Genomic DNA, 17,699 nt, shown 5'->3' with positions numbered 1-17,699 from the left:
AAATACACCTAACGTTAATTTCTTTTCTTCATAGCCGTTCAAGAAAAAATCTTTCTGTGTTAATATAGCTAATTCAGTCGATCGGCCCTTATGAAACCCAAATTGATGCGGATATAATAATGGATATTTTTCACAAAATGACACAACTCTTTTACAGATAGGCCGCCACAGCTGCGACCGGGTCGCAGCAGACAAAAGGGCGCCCAAAACGTCTGCGTTCACCCATGACGTCACTTCCGCTATAACCCATGATGTCACATCCGTTTATTTTCATGGCGGCTGTTTTTCGGGGCCGGTTGCGTTGTGAAGCGGTCCGTATTCTGTGCCTTCCTACAGCGTAAGTAATCCATTTTTCCACTCTATATGCATGTAATAAAAGGTTGGGGCTGTCAGCTGCTTGACGTGTTGGCGTTACTTATCTTGCGTGCATATTTTGTCTCGTGGCCGCGTCAAATTGCAGCCGGCCCGTGGAATGGGCCGTGGCATCCTGTGCACCTCGGTCAGGATCGTTAGTACGTGTACGGAACTATCCAGTAGTGTGGTTCAGTGAATGATGCGTGAAAAAACGAGGACCTAAGGAAATCCTGGCTTGGTAAGCTGTTCCGCCAGATCGTGATCGCGTTTTTGCGTGAGATGGTCCAACAGCCTTGCTACTGCTTTTCTACAGCTTTGCTGCATTTCATTTAATCATCACATGCATTCTTTTTTAATAAGACAAATGGCATTACTGTGCGAAAGAGCGTCTCGAAGTTTCCCAACAGCCAGTGCCCCCGTGCCTGTTGCATGCACGCTTACCAGCTACACGCTGTCCTGATGCAGTTAGAACGATTATGACGCAGTATCAGCCTGCTACTGCGGGATGCAGGTAGTCACTACGACAATACAATTAATGACAACAAGACAAATGAATGCAGTAAGTGTGGTGTTCTCTGAAGAAGTACTTGCAAAGCAAGGATCACAAGAGCAGACGACAGTGCGGCTGTCCTCAACAAGAGGAAAAGAAAGACAAGCGAGGCTTGTGCAGCAAATGAAAAAAGGGGCTCGCGCAGAGGAGATCGTTCGAACGCCAGCACGACTAGGGCCGGAGGGCGTACGGAACCCACATCTATGATTGAAGTTCACTTGACCGGACGTCCGTCTTTGGGACAGAGAACTCCTTGGGTCGTTGCACGGCACGAGACCGCGGAGCAGCCTGCTACAAACTCGAACCCGCATCTACGCGCGAGCTTCAGGAGACCGGGCGTCCATCATTGAGGCGAACGCCTCGGGTCGTCACCTTGCACGAGGCCTCAGATCGGCCTGCTGCCGTCTACGGAGCTGTGGGCCGTCCACCTTTTCCTGCCCCGTACTGCAACGTCTACTTTTCCACGTCGGTCATCACTCCACTAGCGAGTGTTCCACCCCTCAAGGACTCTACGAGTCTCACCACGCCCCGGACTTTGACCGCAACCTCTTGAGACTGTATGTATATATATATATATAAATATATATTTATACATATATGTTTTTTTTTTGTCCTGTTTACAAACAACCTTGCATGCGTCATTCTAGTTGAAGATATTCTTCGTCTTTACGTGCCGTCTAATATAATTGTGTTTCCTAATAATGCACTGTCTCCTCCACCTTGCGTCACACGCCTTGCAACGTGATGATCCTAACCATCACATGTTCTACGTTGCCAAGCGTGATAAGCAGACCTGCCTCGTAAGATGCGTTGAATGAATCGGCTTCCTAAAGTCAGCTTCGCCGCAGCATATTTGTGTTACGCGGTGAAGCTTACTCAAAATTATTGCAGTGCCGCCGTGCCTGTTGCATGCACACTTACCAGCTACACGCGGTCCTGACGCAGTTAAAACGATTATGACGCAGTATCAGGATGCAGGGACACTATGACAACTCAATTATATATATATATATATATATATATATATATATATATATATATATATATACATATATACAGGGTGTTTCAGCGAACACTTTCAAAAATTCTTAAAGGTTGCCTGCGGCAGATAGCACAATTCTATTTCATGAGCTGGTCTACTCGAAGAGGCGGACATTACTTGCACAAAAAATTGAACTGCATAATCGAATGATTAACAAACATTCACTAATTACGTTTTTAACTAATTACTTGATGGCCCACATTGCAATTTACAAATTGTAGCCGTGGAGTTCGCAAGGCGGATCCACTTGGAATTAATTCTCAGGATGACAGCAGTTTCGAGATATTAATTCCCGAACTTTGCGGAGAAATGCATTGGCGTTCCAGTTAGTTTCTTAACAAAACGGCGTTTTATGCATTGCAGCACAAAATTAACTGGAACGCCAATGCATTTCTCCGCAAAGTTCGGGAATTAATATCTCGAAACTGGTGTCATCCGGAGAATTCGTTCCAAGTGGATCCGCCTTGCGAACTCCACGGCTACAATTTGTTCATTGCAATCTGGGCCATCAGGTAATTAATTAAAAACTTAATTAGTGAATGTTTGTTAATCATTCGATTATGCAGTTCAATTTTTTGTGCAAGTAATGTCCGCCTCTTCGAGTAGACCAGCTCATTAATTAGAATTGTGCTATCTGCCACAGGTAACCTTAAATAAATTTTGAAAGTGTTTGCTGAAACACCCTGTATATAGCAAATTACTATTACAATAGGTGAAAGAGCCTGAAAAATTGTTTGAAATTGCATTTATTTATTGCAACTGCATAAAATTTCAATATGATGCAGGAACAAGAGGCAATGAGTCTCTCACAGAGGTCTAGGATCCCGCCCAGTAGCAGCAGTACAGCACACATAAAAAATGTGCATTTGCTACAAACAATATTAATAATTAAACGTACTTGGTATTTAAGATTACAGCCTAAATGTATCGCTAGTTTAGATAATACTATTGTCGAAGTTCTATGCAACAAAGTACAATAAGCATAAATTACTTGCAATATTCACTAGAAAAAAAATGATAGCCCATGTGTGCGACAACCCGATTTCCAGCAAAGCTGTTTCTTTCGAACAGTTGAGAGAGAGAGAGAGAATAAATTTATTGAGAATGCCTGCAGAGTCGATTAGGCTCCCTCCAAGCAGGGAGGACGAGCTTTCATCGCGACGCGGCCACTAGTCAGTCTCGTGCGTTATGCTCCTCGAGGTCTTGCTCTCTCGCTACTTCCGCGGGTCCGAGAGGGCCGCCGCCCCCTTCCTGGCGGTGCCGCCCCCCTTATCCTCGGTTTCGCTAGGTTGCTGCCTTCCTAGAGCTGCCGAGACCTGCTGGACGGCCTTGAGTTGTGTCTCTTGATCGTAGATCCTCGTTGCAGCCTCTAGCTGCGGCGGGATCGTCGTCTTCTCACTGGCTTCTCTCGGATTTATACCACAGTCCCAAAGGATGTGAGCCGCGGTAGCTCTCTCCTTCGCACACAGTCTACACACGTCACTCGTGTACACACTCGGACACACGTGCTTAGCTAGCACCGGGGTGAGCAGGGACCCTGTCTGTAATTGTCTGTATAACTGCCTCCTTCCGGGTAAGCCCCGGGTGAGGTGGGGGCATAGTCTGTCTGTTCAGTCTGTACCATTTCAATATTTCGTTGAAGGTGGTCATCTTGTCCTTGGCACTGTACCACGACCAACACTCCGAGTCGGTCGCGTTTGCAGCCGCGCGGTTGGTTAGTCCTCGCGTGGCCGCGTTGGCCGTCTCGTTGTGGTTCGCGTTCCCGCATTCCGACACGTCACTGCCCATGTGGGCGGGAAACCACTTGATCACAGCAGCACTTTTGCGCCCGATGTCTTCGACCTTGCGCAGTATGCGCGCTGCCTCACTACATACCATACCCTTGGCATAGTTCTTCACTGCCGTTCTAGAGTCACACAGCACTGTAGTGCATCCGGGGTCGGAGACGGCCAAGGCGATAGCCACCTCCTCCGCTTGGTGCGCTTCTCGAGTCCGGACGCTCGCTGCGGTCTTCGTTGCACCCGTCGATGCTCCGACGACCACAGCCGCGTATGCGTCGCTGCTGCCTCGATACTCCGCCGCGTCCACATAGACGGCGCCTTCTTCTCTGGCGTGGAGGTCCACGAGAGCCCTGGCCCTCGCCAACCTCCGCTCCTTGTTGTGCTCGGGGTTGACGTTCTTCGGGATTGGGCAGACCCTGAGCTTTCTATTGATGCTATCCGGTATAGGTACGTTGTTCTGCTGCTTGCCTTCGCTCGGCTCGAGGCCAAGGTCCCGCAGTATCTGTCTTCCGGTTCTCGTTTCAGAGAGACGTTCGAGTTGCGCTGTTCTATGTGCCTCGGCTATTTCGTCCAGCGTGTTGTGGACTCCCAGCGCCATGAATTTTTCGGTGCTCGTGCTCCCGAGGAGACCGAGTGCCGCCTTATACGCCTTGCGTATGGTGGCGTCTATCTTGTTACGTTCACTCGGCTTCCAGTTGTGGAAGGCGGCGACGTACGTTATGTGGCTAACTGCAAAGGATTGAACGAGCCTAGTCAGGCTCTCCTCCTTCATCCCTGCTCTTCTGTTGGACACCCTCTTGATGAGTCTCATTGCCGCGGCCGCTTTACCCGCGAGCTTGTTCACCGTTTCACCGTTTACTCTATTTCGCTCGATGAGCAGCCCGAGCACTCGAATCTTCTCGACTTCCGGTATTACTTGTCCTCCCGCCGTCTTGATCGTAATCTTTGGGATGCTCGTACTTGAATTCCATATTTCTTTTCCTGCCCGCTCCTTTCGGTGGAATCACCAGCAGCTCTAACTTGGCCGGAGAGCAGACGAGTCCAGACCCGTCCAGCTGCTCCTCGATGGCGTTGACCGCTTCTTGCAGCGTTGTCTCGATGTGTCCGTCGCATCCTCCCGGTACCCATAGCGTAACGTCGTCGGCGTAGATGGTGTGCCGGACTCCGGTTACTCTTTCTAGCCGGTTGCCCACCCCGATCATCACGAGGTTGAAGAGTAACGGGGAGATCACCGAGCCCTGCGGGGTTCCGACGCTGCCCAGCTTCTTCTCTTCGAGCTGCAGGTCTCCCGCGCAGATTTCGGTGGTCCGTTCCGTCAGGAAGTCTTTGATGTACTCGTATGTCTTTCTGCCCATGTTTAGCCTGGATACTTGGGCCAGGATAGCCGAGTGCCTCACTTTATCGAAGGCGCTCTGCAGGTCCAGCCCAAGTATGGTTCTGTTGTCCTTGGTGGCCGTCATATCGTCGATGATCTCGTTCTTCAGTAAGATCATGGCGTCTTGCGTCCCGAGCTTGTTCCGAAACCCTATGATGGAATTCGGGTAGAGCTCCGATTCTTCCAGGTAACGCTGCCACCTGTTCATGAGAACGTGCTCGAGGACCTTTCCACGCACGAAGTCAGCGAGATCGGCCTGAGGTTCTCTATGTTTGGTGGTCTGCCAGGCTTGGGGATGAGGATCGTCTTGGCTGCTTTCCATTGCTTCGGTAGCCTTCCATCTTGCCAGCACTTGTTGTAGAATTTCGTGAGTGTTTCGATGGCCGCTTCGTTGAGATTCTTGAGCGCTCTGTTGGTCACTCGGTCGGGACCCGCGGCGGACCTGCCATTGAGATCCTGCAGAGCAGCTCTGACTTCCCATGTCTCGATGTCTCGATCTAGCGTCTCGTTCTCGCTGCCTTGGTAATCCGGGTGTCTTTCCGTGGGGGTGGTTGGTAGGTACTTGGCGTCCAAGTTCCGCTTGATCTCGTCCTCTCTCTGTTCGTAGATTGCCTTGTGTAGGATCTTGGCCAGGTTGTTGTGTTGGTGGCCCTTGGTCTTTGTTTCGTCGAGGAGGTGCCGCAGCATGTTCCACATCTTGCCCTTGTGTAACTGTCCGTCAGCTTCATTGCAGGCCTCGTTCCATTGTTGGGTGCATAGCACCTTGCAGTGAGCCTTGATCTGCCTGTTGAGCTCGGCGATCTTCTTCCTTAGACTTCGGTTCGTTCGTTGCTTCTGCCACCTCGCCTTTATGAACTGCTTGGCTTCTATCAGGTGGGCGAGCCGACTGTCGATCTTGTCTATCCGTTCGTCCGTTTCCAGCTCTTTGGTGGCTCTTTCCGTCGTCTCATCGACGTTAGCCGCCCATTGTTCGATGTCCATAATGTCCAGTTGCACCGCGGGTAGTGCCGTTCGAAAGGCGTCCCAATCCGTAATGCGATGCTTCCTTATGCCGGTGTTGCCTTGGCCTTCGAGCGGTACGACGACCTCCACGATGTAGTGATCGCTGCCCAACTCTTGTCCCATGTTTCTCCATTGCGCTTGTCTCGTTCTTCCTTCGGTTTTGATGAAGGTAAGGTCCGGAGTGGTGTCTCTCGTAACCGATGTACCGATTCTGGTGGGAAAGACCGGATCCGTGATTAGGTTCAGTCCCACGTCGGTGGCATCTTGCATCAGCTCTCTTCCCTTGACCGTCGTTCTTTGGTAGCCCCAGCCTTGGTTCGGAGCGTTAAAGTCTCCGCACATTAGGAGCGTATTGCTCCCCGCGACTCTACTCGCCTTGTGAAATAGTGCCTTGAACTTCTGTTGTCCGTGAGACGGATTGCTGTAGACGTTCACCAGGAAAGTGCTCTCCTTCCTCTTCTTGCCTGTAATTACTTCCACCGTGCAGTGTTCGATGGCGCTTCTGCTGATCAGTTCGTGTTCCATGAAGGTGATCCCTTTCCTAACGAAGGTGCAGACCCCTCTGCCCTTGCCCTTGGACGTGTCCCTTTCGCTCGGCGGGCTGTCGTGCGACCGGTAGCCCGGGAGTCTTCGTGTCTCTTCGCTGTGTGTTTCTTGTATCATTATTACGTCTGGTTTCCTCGTTTGTTGCTGCAACTGTTGCAGCAGCACCGCTCTCTTGCCGGTAAAGCCGTTGCAATTCCAGTGCCAGACCAAGAGGTCTCTCACTGGCGGTGTGGTTACTGCTATGAGTGCTGTCCCGGCCATGATTGCTGAAGTTTGGCGATGATCTGTCCTTCCATACTTTGCATTTGTGCCTGTATGTGCACCTGCAGCTGTGTTTGCATCTGCGCTATCATGTTCTGGATCGTGCTCTGAATGTTGGTTGTCATCTGCTGAACCGTTTGCTCGAGCGCGGTGAGGCGTTCGTTGGTTACCTTGCTGGTCGCCTCAAGATGGTCGAGTCTGTCACCTTGTTTTTCGATTTTCTCCGTTATCTTTCGTTCTTTGGCACCCTCTATGGCTCTCCTCTTGGGAGCTGGTCCTGCCGCTATCGTGGCTCTCGGGTCTACCTCGACCTCTGGTTCGTCCTCGGTCATCTCTTGTTTCCTCTGTTGCGCTGGCGTCGGCTGCTGTTGCTGCTGTTGCTGCATCGCAATTAATGTCGTTACCTTCTCGTTGATTTCCTTGATGGTTGCGTCCTGTTCGGCGATTCTCCGCTTTAGCATCTCGTTCTCGTCTCTCAAGGATTTCTCCACCCCGTTCGCTTCTTGGATCTTCTTCGCGGCGTTTTGCGCCGGTGGTTGTCTCTTCTCTGCCAGTCGCTGCCCTCTCTTCAACGTCACAGTCCTCAATCATGGCCCGCTTAAAGTCCCGGATCGACCAGCTCGCCGTTTCCATCGACGCCCTTCGGACGTCCTCCCATGACCAGTGCGGCTCCACCTCATGTCCCAGCCGCCGTCCCTCTTCCCCCACCTGTTGCCGCTCGCGCAGTCCTCGAGGCTCGCCTATCTGCTGGTACCATCGCACTTTACAGCATCGCGCCCGTCAGTGCAAGTCCCCATGCGAATGGTCGGGAAACGCACCGCGAGATCACCGACGGCGGCATGTGACCTCGCCTTACAACCCGGCAGCCTTTTTATAGTCATGGATCGCATTTCCGGCCTGCGGTTCCTTGTAGACACGGGTGCCGAGGTCAGTCTACTGCCCTCCTCCAAGCGTGACCGCACCTATACCTCCTATTCAGCTTTATTATGACTGCTACCCTCTCATTAATGCTGTATGTTGCTACACATCACCAATTAACTTGTCCTTACAGTCAGCAAATAAAATGAAGCTGCCTCCTTTAGTTCCGTGAGGATGCCAGGCAAACCATTCTATTATATTATGCATGGAAAAGCAAAAATAAATGACATATGAGGATTCAATAATTATTGGTAACCCTTCTAACTAAGCCAGAAACGTTAAGACTATGCGACAAATTGCACTTAAAAAATCCGCCTATTCCTTCAAGGTATAGAATATCTGAAACTCGGAGTTCTTTTGGGACATTTGGAAACCTAGCAGCAGCGTGATACTTGCAAACAATTGGTGACATCTTTTTTAAGCCTGTGGATTGTAAAGACGCAGTTTACCATCACACATAAACTTGCCGTATTGTTCCCCTTATATTCACAAAACTTGACCTTAGTTGTTGCAATTATGCCAGCGCAGCCGCCCAAGTTTTACACCGCTTGTAAAACAGACTAATAACGGAATGGACTACTTTCATAAGTATTCTACTGGGAAATGCACATTTAACCCGCCCATTTCGAACATTGCCTACAATTGCCTACAGATACCATGCCTTGTTTAGCTCACAGAGGACACCGGAGAAACAACGAATCTCGCATGATGCACGAAAACACATGGAAAAACGAGGGTTTAATAATAATTTGCAACACTTACATTAAAAGCAGGAAAGAAAATGTTTCGCAACGCATTGCGCTTAAAATTATCTCTATTTTCATGGAATTTCAACCTTCTCTTATGCTGTTGCTTTAGGAGTCTGGGAAACATTTCGATTAGCGGCAGTATGACTCCCTGGAACGCTCCAAATGAATAACTTTCTAAAAAGACTGTAATGAACCTACACAGAATAAACATTTATCGCTCGTCACTCTGAACATGTCTTCGTACTTCGAATAAATAAAAACACCATGCCCCGTATAGTTTACCAAGGATACTGGGGGAAAACAACTAAATGTTGTGTATAACGCATAAAAATTTGGAGAAAGAGACTATTCAGTAACTGTTTTCGGAGCACATAAGCAACCTACACAGTGCAAACTTTCAGTACATGCCACCAAAAAGTGGCCCTCATTTTTTATACATATAATATATCTGCTGTTTTTGCTTCGGCCCGGACGCAAGTAATAGTGTAGCTCTTATTTAGAAACAGCCTGAAAATGAAATCGACAAGGTCAAAACTGACACAAGCCTTTAGAAAAAATTCAAGTCCCTGTTCTATTGGTATTTAAATGGCTCTGCACGTTCGACCAAGATCACTTTCACGAACATATCTACAATAAGTCGTGATTACACAGTGATACTCGGCAGCTATACCTGGAAAAGGTTTGATTAGACTTTTTTTATGGTGATTAAATACTGAGACTGCAACGCTGTCGGCTGTCTCCAGCCAGAGATTAAATAGTTCCAGCATTTGAAAATCCTACGATTCCATGCTGTAAACCACACCAGTCGTTAGGCGTGGCTGATTATAATACGTTATCCTAACCTCCCCCTCACCCGTAGGTTAAATAAGCTGATTGTGTTTTCAAATACGGATATAGTGGTCTCAAAACACTGGGCATGATGAAAATAGCGCAAGCTGACATTTGTTAGGGCGGGAACTGCCCAGCACCTGGCCTTCTCCGCAGCATGAGCGTGTATGGAAAATCCCGCATTGTCGTCCGCTACAGCGCTCCCGAGGAGGCAAGAAAGACAATTCTCACTCTCCAAGCAGAGGATACGTAGTAAAGAAAAGCATTACTCACATGGCCACTCTATTAAGAAGGGAAATTTAGCTTCAGCTGTAGTTTTGTTGGACTTTCCACCATGCAGCCTTCGGGAACGTGCCCGCTTTCTAGAGGGAGGGGGGGGGGGGGCAAATGGCATACTTTGGCCCCCCACTTTTGACAGTGCTCCCCTCCCCCCCCCCCCCCCCCCCAGTAAATACGCCTATGTGCCCTCATGAGGGCAAGCTCTCTTGTCGAAATGTTTGCACCAGTCTGTTCGTCCAGTGTTATATCACCGCAACATATTTGTGCATTGCGGTGAAGCGTACCGATAGTGGGAAGGGTTCACGCGAATCAGGAGTGAAGGGTTTCAGTCAGCGACGAACCCTACAAGTCTCAACTTTCTAGTCTGAACAAAGCATATTTTCGCGGCAGGATGATGTTTCGACAACTTTTGTTGGCTAAATCTTTACATGCCAACTTAGCTCTTTTCACTATCAATATGCTTTACCACAATACAGCGGAATCCTCACTGCAGGATACTTCCACCGTAGTTGACCTAAACCCTACGTGATAGGTTCATCCTTGCCACTATTAGTATGCTTCGCTGCAAAACACATTGTCTATTACGGTCAAACATCTTAAAGCACATTTGTCAGCTCAGAATGCAAGGACTCTTACCCTTTCGCTTTTGTGATATTATGACATTCATTATAATGACATATTCACTGCTAAAAACATCCACATTGAAATGGAGGCAGTAACATTGCTGGCAGCATGTGTGATGTTTTATTCTTTGCTTAGTTGTGTACCTGTCATGCTTTGTAAAGTGCTTACGTACATCACATCGCAAGGAGTCACTGTGTAATTAGTGGCCTTGCCAAGTTCAAAAACCAGGCTCTTCTCAAGAGAGGTTGGGGTTAAGTACCTGTGAAATTTTTTAGACGAGTAGTTTGAGCAGAGACCTGTGTATATATGTGTCACCTTTAGCGTCTAGGTTTTTTACCATGAAATCAGAAAAATCTCAAGCACATCGAGTTCCTAGATTTGAAATGCTGTATAAGCTGTCTTGTTCACTGCGGTTGCGGTTGGCTTCTGTCCACATGGGAGAGCACTTCTGCATAGCACATCAGGGACCATTCTTATTTACATGCCTTCCTTTTATTTACCTTACCTACAATCAAGAGCAAACATATATAGCACATGAATGTGCTGTGCGTGAACTTAACTTACATTGCCATGTTTAGTAGCACAGTGCACATAGATGGTGTTGGTTCATTTAAACTAAGCTTCACTACAACCTTTAACTGTACGTATTATGGTGTGATAGCAGAGAAATGGATATGCAAAGACAGTTGGGCACGTTAAGACGACATCTTTTTGTGTGTGAAAAGGGGAAAGGTACACAGAATGGGACAGAACATGTGCACTTTCATCTTTTCTCACAAAAAAAAAAAAAAAAAGCCGGAGGAATAAGGTTGCTTCACTGTGTCATAGAAACTATATGTTTGCTCTCAAATGTAATTCTGATTCGTTGGATTTGTTCTTGTGCTGTGTTTATTTTCTTGAGTGTGCTTTACTTTTTACATGTCAACATTTCAAACTCTTTTTTTTATTTTCACAGACTGAACATCTCACGTCATGGTTTGACTTCCTGGTACAGGTTACTTGCAGTTGGCATGGAGTGATGAAGTAGCGTGGTGTACTTTTATTAAAAGCACAGATTTCACCAGTATAGAAGCAGTTCATCAAAAAAACATGGGTGCTGAAAATAAAGTGTTCTTACCCACATTCCTCATTGTCTAATTATGCTTGTATCCCTGTATTATGCTTGTATCCCTGTAGCAAAACCACTTATATGGGGAATTGATTGTGATAAGTGCTTGTGAGAGCTTTCAGGAAGAGCTTTGAATCCTTTTTACTGGTGCACTGGTAAAATGTGTACATGCTGTAAAATTGAAACACCAGGCGGAGTAGCAAACACCAATGCTTGATGTGGCATTTGTCGGACTTGTGTGTTGGCAATTTTTCTATACAACAATATACTCTAGGACAGAGCATGCTAGCACTACAAAGCATCCATGTTTTATGTTAGGTGTACGTTACTACAAACTCTTTAAAGATGGTCACAAGAGAAATGCTGGCTTTAATGAGAAACTAAAGCTGAAGGAAGCTGTGAAAATGTATTGAGAAATTATGCATTCTGTAGCGTTTACTCAGTTCAGATGTCCGATGGTGCCATAAGGTCTTGATAGCTGTGGATGAAGGAGCAGTTTAGCCCTATTTAGAGCATGAGAAATAAATTAAGATGGAAACCTGAGTAACAACTGGTAATGCAATTAAAAAATCTTGCTACTACACTAAAAACGAGGCAGTGAATTGAAATTAGTGTCACAATTCCTTTTTGTTTTTACTTCGTTTGGCTTGAATATACCGATTGTAACAACACAAAAAAGTGGAGGGGGTGATGCACATTAGAGAAGTGTTAGTCTGTTTTTATGTTCCGCCTTCTCTACATTCAAAGTACAGTAAAGTTACCATGGAAAGCTACAGTGAAGCCATTGGTTGAGTCTGTATGGTGGCAATCACCAACCTAACTGCTTGGGTTTACAGTGCCTTACTTGTACATACCTATTTAAGCGTTGAGCTATTTGAACATTGATTAAGGTGCCTAACATATGAACAAGTCGTTTATTGAGTAAATTACATGGGGAAGGGCGGAAATATAGGACAGAGCACAGGGGGTGTATTCTGTAAGTGTCCACCGAATGGACATAACCATTTCAACTGCCGCTTAAGTTCTGATTGGCTGGGCTGGGGCACGCTTGAGAAGGAGACAGGTGCCCCCAGTCAATGAACACTTCAGCAGCATATGAAATGGACGTGTCCACTAGGTGAATACTTTCAAAACTCCCCCCCCGCAGTTCTGTTTGTGACCAACATGCCTGGTATGCCACCCTTGCTTTCAATGTTCGTCTTTATCAGCAAAAGTGTGAAAGAACCACGTTTGTGCATGAAAACTTTTCCTGAGGGTGTCTGCCTTGAAGCCCATAGTCGTAAGCACAGGAAATGGGGGCGCATCTAGAGTAGCACCAAAGGAGAAGCCTTCATCGCAACAAATATGGAGGGGGGTTACTGCATGCTCAGATTTGTGAGCTCACAAGTTTACCAAGACCAAGTGGTGTCACAAGTTGATGAAGCCTACATGGTTAATGAATAACCACATAGACTAAAATTATTTAGGTATTGCTTATGAGGACTACATATTTGCTGGAAATCTCTGAAAATAATTGTGCAAGCGCAAAATAACACCCTCCATTAGTGACATTCTTGAAAGAATGAAAATGTATCACTTGTACCTGTGTGGTGAATAAAGATACATTAAAAAAAAACTTTGCATGGAAACTTTAGGATTAGATGAATGCGATTAATTATAATAATCAATTCAATATTGAACACCAACCACAAAAATAAAAATTATTAAATGCTTCAGTTCCTACATGAGCGCCATGATTGTGTGTGAACAAAGCTCCAAGTTGAACCATCTCTAATTTTTAATTTTTTGAGGTTGGCTTCCAATTTTAAACTACTTACCATGCCTCTTTCGATAAGACCACATGAGCTTCCGTGAAACTCTTCACTCCTTCAATGCAAATAATTAGAGCTTGGCAAATATAAATTTTTTCTAATGGGAATAGTAAGTATCGAATAGTCGAGTACAGATGCATACATTTACAGCAGGCATATTTATCTTGGTATAATTAAGCTCCGTGCTTGTACTGACAAAAAAAAAAATACTGCTAACTATCGGGGAAGATTAGGATTATTTTTAAGCACAAGTTCACTAATTGTCATTTAAAAAGCTGCAAAAACACCTCTCAAAATCTTTAGAGCCTGGTGGCAAACAAGATTTCTAAGAATAAATAGCTGCTGTATGACTAGCTGTAAAAAAGTACTAAATAAATGGTTGGAAAGTGAAATGGAAAACAAAAGCTCCTGAAGGACTTCGTAACCAGTGGCGCACCGACGGGGGGGGATTCGGGGGTTGTAACCCCCCCCTGAGGCCGACTTAACCCCCCCTTTTGTTTAACCCCTTTTCTTTCCTTACGCGTTTGAGTACTGTAATTAAAATGTAAGACACGCAATCGTCTGCACACTCGCAAAAAGCGCATTTTTGGACAATTTCCCGTGAAGAAATCGAAATTAGTGCTGTTTAGATGGTATTGGCAAACTGTCAACCCCCCCCTGGCAGAGATCCTGGGTGCGCTACTGTTCGTAACTATACTCCCACCGAAGCACACTGAGAACACACCTGGGCATTGCATTCAATAGCTGATGTAAAATGCGAAAATTACTGCTGGTAGGTATGAATGAATCAAGTGAATAAGAAATATAGGTTCTAAAACTTCTAGTATTGAGTGTGGCAGCATTTAAGAAAAACACATTGCAACTGAAAGTTGCAAAACATGTGCTGAAATAGCTAGATTTAATAGACCAATAAACAGAAACTGCAAATTCCCAACATTTCTAAATATGTTTCCTCACACTACCCTCATAGAGATGGCTTCCCTTAATTGCTCACACCTCTGCCTTAATTCTACAATTCCCTGCTCTCGCTGCTTTGCCCATGCTGACTGACACCTAGCACAAAGGTTAGGGCAAAAGCAGCGTGTGTTATGAGGCAAGCTGTCCACGTCTGGTAGCCACATGCAAGTTTTTTAGAGTAAATGAAAGGGAAGCCATGAGAGTAAGTCATAAAGAAGACGGATACCTAGGTTCAATGATAAAGTAAAACGCCAAAATCGAACTATTGGACAGTCCAGAGAATCGGCAAAACTGGCATAGATTGGAAAAACTGAAAAGCTGCATCATGGTGTATATTTATGTTATACAGGCCCCAGTCAAGTTGAAAGATTTTTACTGTCTAATAAACTTAAAAGACAATACATGACCAGCAATACTGTATATGGAACTGAAACAATTTTAATAAAGTCATCTAGAAGGCAAGAGCTTATGCAGTTATAGGCAAGAGCCAGTACAAATTCCATCTCGTTCGTGTTGTCCACTTCTCTTTCTGTTGCGTTCGTGTTGTCGACTTCTCTTGTGTCTGTGTCTGCACGCCTTACCTTTTTTGCATGATAAATTCCACCTCGTTGCACTTATATGCAATTTCTGTATTGAACAATCATTGATCCTTGATAAATTCAAAGCAGTTCCAGAGAACCATGCACACTACTAGTTCCATGTTCTTGTAGTGTTTTCTCCCCAATTGGCACCATTGATCTTTTTCATATATCTCAAAAGGGAAGAATAGCCGCAATTTCATCTGGAATAAGTTTCGAGCTGCGACAGCACCAATTTTCCTAGAATAGCACACTGAAAAGAAAAAGAAATAATGACCGGAGGCACTCTGACAGTGACAGCAGGCTCACATTAAAGCATAAGTCTGCCAAGTGCTCCGCTCTTGAGGTAGGAGTGTATGTTGTAGACCGCAGACAAGAAATTTTGGGGGTCAGATGACTTAGATATGTGGAAAAGGTCCATTCGGTTAAATTATATCCTACAATTACACTGTGAACCTCTGCATTAGTGAAGGCCATCTTACATGGTGCCATGTCACAGGGCTTTTTTGTACTTGTCTATAGAAATTATTTACAACGGTAAATGTGCTCAAAAGCTGCAAAGCTATGTAACATATAACAAACCACAATAAGTCCAGCTAGAGCCACCTGGACTCTTCGCTATGGTAGCTTTACGAGTGTGACTGACGTGTAGTTAAGGCAACGTAGCACCTCTCACAGAACTGTATGCTGTGCCATTGACACTTGAACCTACATGACTGACATACACATTGTGTTCACCAAGTGTGACAACAATAAAGTGCTTCTCTTTGCCGATTCGCAGAAACACATCTGTATCGTTTTCTCTCTAAAGGCTACATATGAAGACAGGAACTGCCTATGTTAATGTGTTCAGAATACGCTAAGAAAACAATGAGATAGCAGTTCAGTTATGCTACGGCACAATGAATAGCGTACATAGTTCTAGTTGTAGTGGTCATTAGAGAAAGATGGTACTGAGAAAATCTTAAGATTGACTTATCATTCTGTGTTAAGTTGCGTATAATATCAAATAAAAGCTTATACAATTTTTGTTTCAGTTGTGTGTGACATGCTGTCAGCAACAAGTACTTTAATTGTCTACACTGCATGTCAGCCAGCAAAATACAAAGTCTATTGGTCACCTCTAGCACGTCAGTAGGAACACATTCAATGAGTGCCCTCTAGATACAAAGTGGTCAGCACCGCTGTATGTTGCACGTGTAGCGAAGCAGCTCAGAAGATAAAGTGGCCAGCTAGCTTGGCTGGACTTGTAGTTCAGGGGCCTGTTCTCCGATGGTCTAGTGGCCTGGTATTGTCTACTGGCTTGGTCCTGTTTATCGTGATGGCTCAGGGATGTTCCACTGTAACTCAACCCACCTGAATCTCCAGCCAAGACATGGTGCTCCCAATTGGTTCTTTGCATCTTGATGCCTGGTGACCCTACCGGCCTAATGGTCTGGGATCCTCAAGCCCCTTCCCAAGTGCTACAGGCTTCAGGTTTGCTGTTGGCTCCCACTATGGTGCCCTTACCCAGTCAAGTCTATGTGCCGCAATGGAGCCCTGCCCTTCAACCACTTCACTTCAATAATCACAACGGTTGTCGAAGGCTATGCGCAGAAAGAACCACAGACCCAACAGCAATAGTAGGACGTTTCATCTTTTCGCATGTTTATCTCACAAAAACAAGTCTCTATAAGTTTCCTAGTTATCTGTATGTAAGGTGTTCGTTAATATAAGAATAGAGATTGTGGTGCGCATGTTGTCCGACTGCCGTGTCGGTTATTATAATCCATCACACAGAGAAAGAGAAATTAGTGCTGTTTCATTGAAATGTAGAAATAATGAGGAAAAGGCAAATGAAAGCAGACAAAAAAAAAAGAGCTTGCTGCACACACGTGGCAGCCACAGCTACTCTTCTGCATTACACCTGCGAGGTTCTACCAATTAAATGGACACTAAAGATCAATAAATGCTAAATCAGTTCAGGCTGATAAACTGTTCTTTAAAAACAATATTTTCTTTAAATGGCTCCTAAATCACTTCTTATAACCTAAACATTTTAAATAAACATGCACATTGCGTATAGTACACAGTGATGATCATCTTTCACAAAGATAGTATCGCTACATGAAATAAACAAACAATCCCATGCTCTTGTCTGAGCTTTTTCTGTCGCTTCTTCGAATGTTGTGAAGCCAGCAAGGTCTTGCATAGAATTTCACCACGTTCCTGGATCTGCTGTGACGAGCTGTCATGTCAAAAGTTGTCAATTTATCAGCCAACTAAGCACAATAGCTCTGTGACAAGAGCCAGCTGTATATTCTGGGAAGGGTGGAGGGTCGCCCTTTATGTGCTGCTGCACCTTTCATGAAACTTCCATTCAGTCAGCATTGCAGGGAGGGCGATTTAGGGCATGCAACAGAGGAGCCTTTTCTCTGGTATGTTGACCACACCTATAGTTTGCAGCATTGCATAGAGTTGATGAGAGTATGTTGTGAGGAGGAGAGGGGAGAGTAATGAAAGTGGCCATGCACTCTTTCATCTAACACCTGTAACTTTGCTGTCAGGGCATCACTTCAAAAAATCCTTGCTGCTTATGTTAATTGTAGTCTGGTACATGGCGGAGTCTACGTAGCAAATTTCAAACTGAGAGGGGTTGGGGCCTTTTAATTTCATAGTAAAAGTTAATTATTTCAAATAAAATGTGAACGTCAAAGCTCCATACTTTGCATTCATGCAGAGACTGAAGTATATGTGCGTGAGTGAGACGTTACGGATTACAAGTTATTGTATTTTCGCTGTAGTGGCTTACTGAAAGTCCTTAAAACTTGCTATGTTGTCTTTGCCTCCAACACTATAAGCCACCTTTGCCAACAAAAAAAATTGACTAGTCTCGAGCAGACACTGTCATCACACTGAGCTGGTGTGGGAACTCCAAGGTGGCGTAACCACAAGTG

At 45.5% G+C, this 17,699-nt stretch overlaps 1 protein-coding gene and 1 pseudogene across 1 annotated transcript in view; one reads left to right on the top strand and one right to left on the bottom strand.

The window, feature by feature from the left end:
* Positions 1-17,699, top strand: part of LOC119449490 (post-GPI attachment to proteins factor 2-like) — a 354,194-nt gene that overhangs the window by 277,172 nt on the left and 59,323 nt on the right. The gene's annotated exons all lie outside the window — the stretch shown is intronic.
* On the bottom strand, positions 3,026-6,163 carry LOC119448208 (uncharacterized; annotated as a pseudogene).

The sequence above is a fragment of the Dermacentor silvarum genome, chromosome 4 (assembly GCF_013339745.2).
Source record: "Dermacentor silvarum isolate Dsil-2018 chromosome 4, BIME_Dsil_1.4, whole genome shotgun sequence".
In the NCBI taxonomy this organism is placed as follows: domain Eukaryota; kingdom Metazoa; phylum Arthropoda; class Arachnida; order Ixodida; family Ixodidae; genus Dermacentor; species Dermacentor silvarum.
This window is presented reverse-complemented; position numbering and strand designations above follow the sequence as displayed.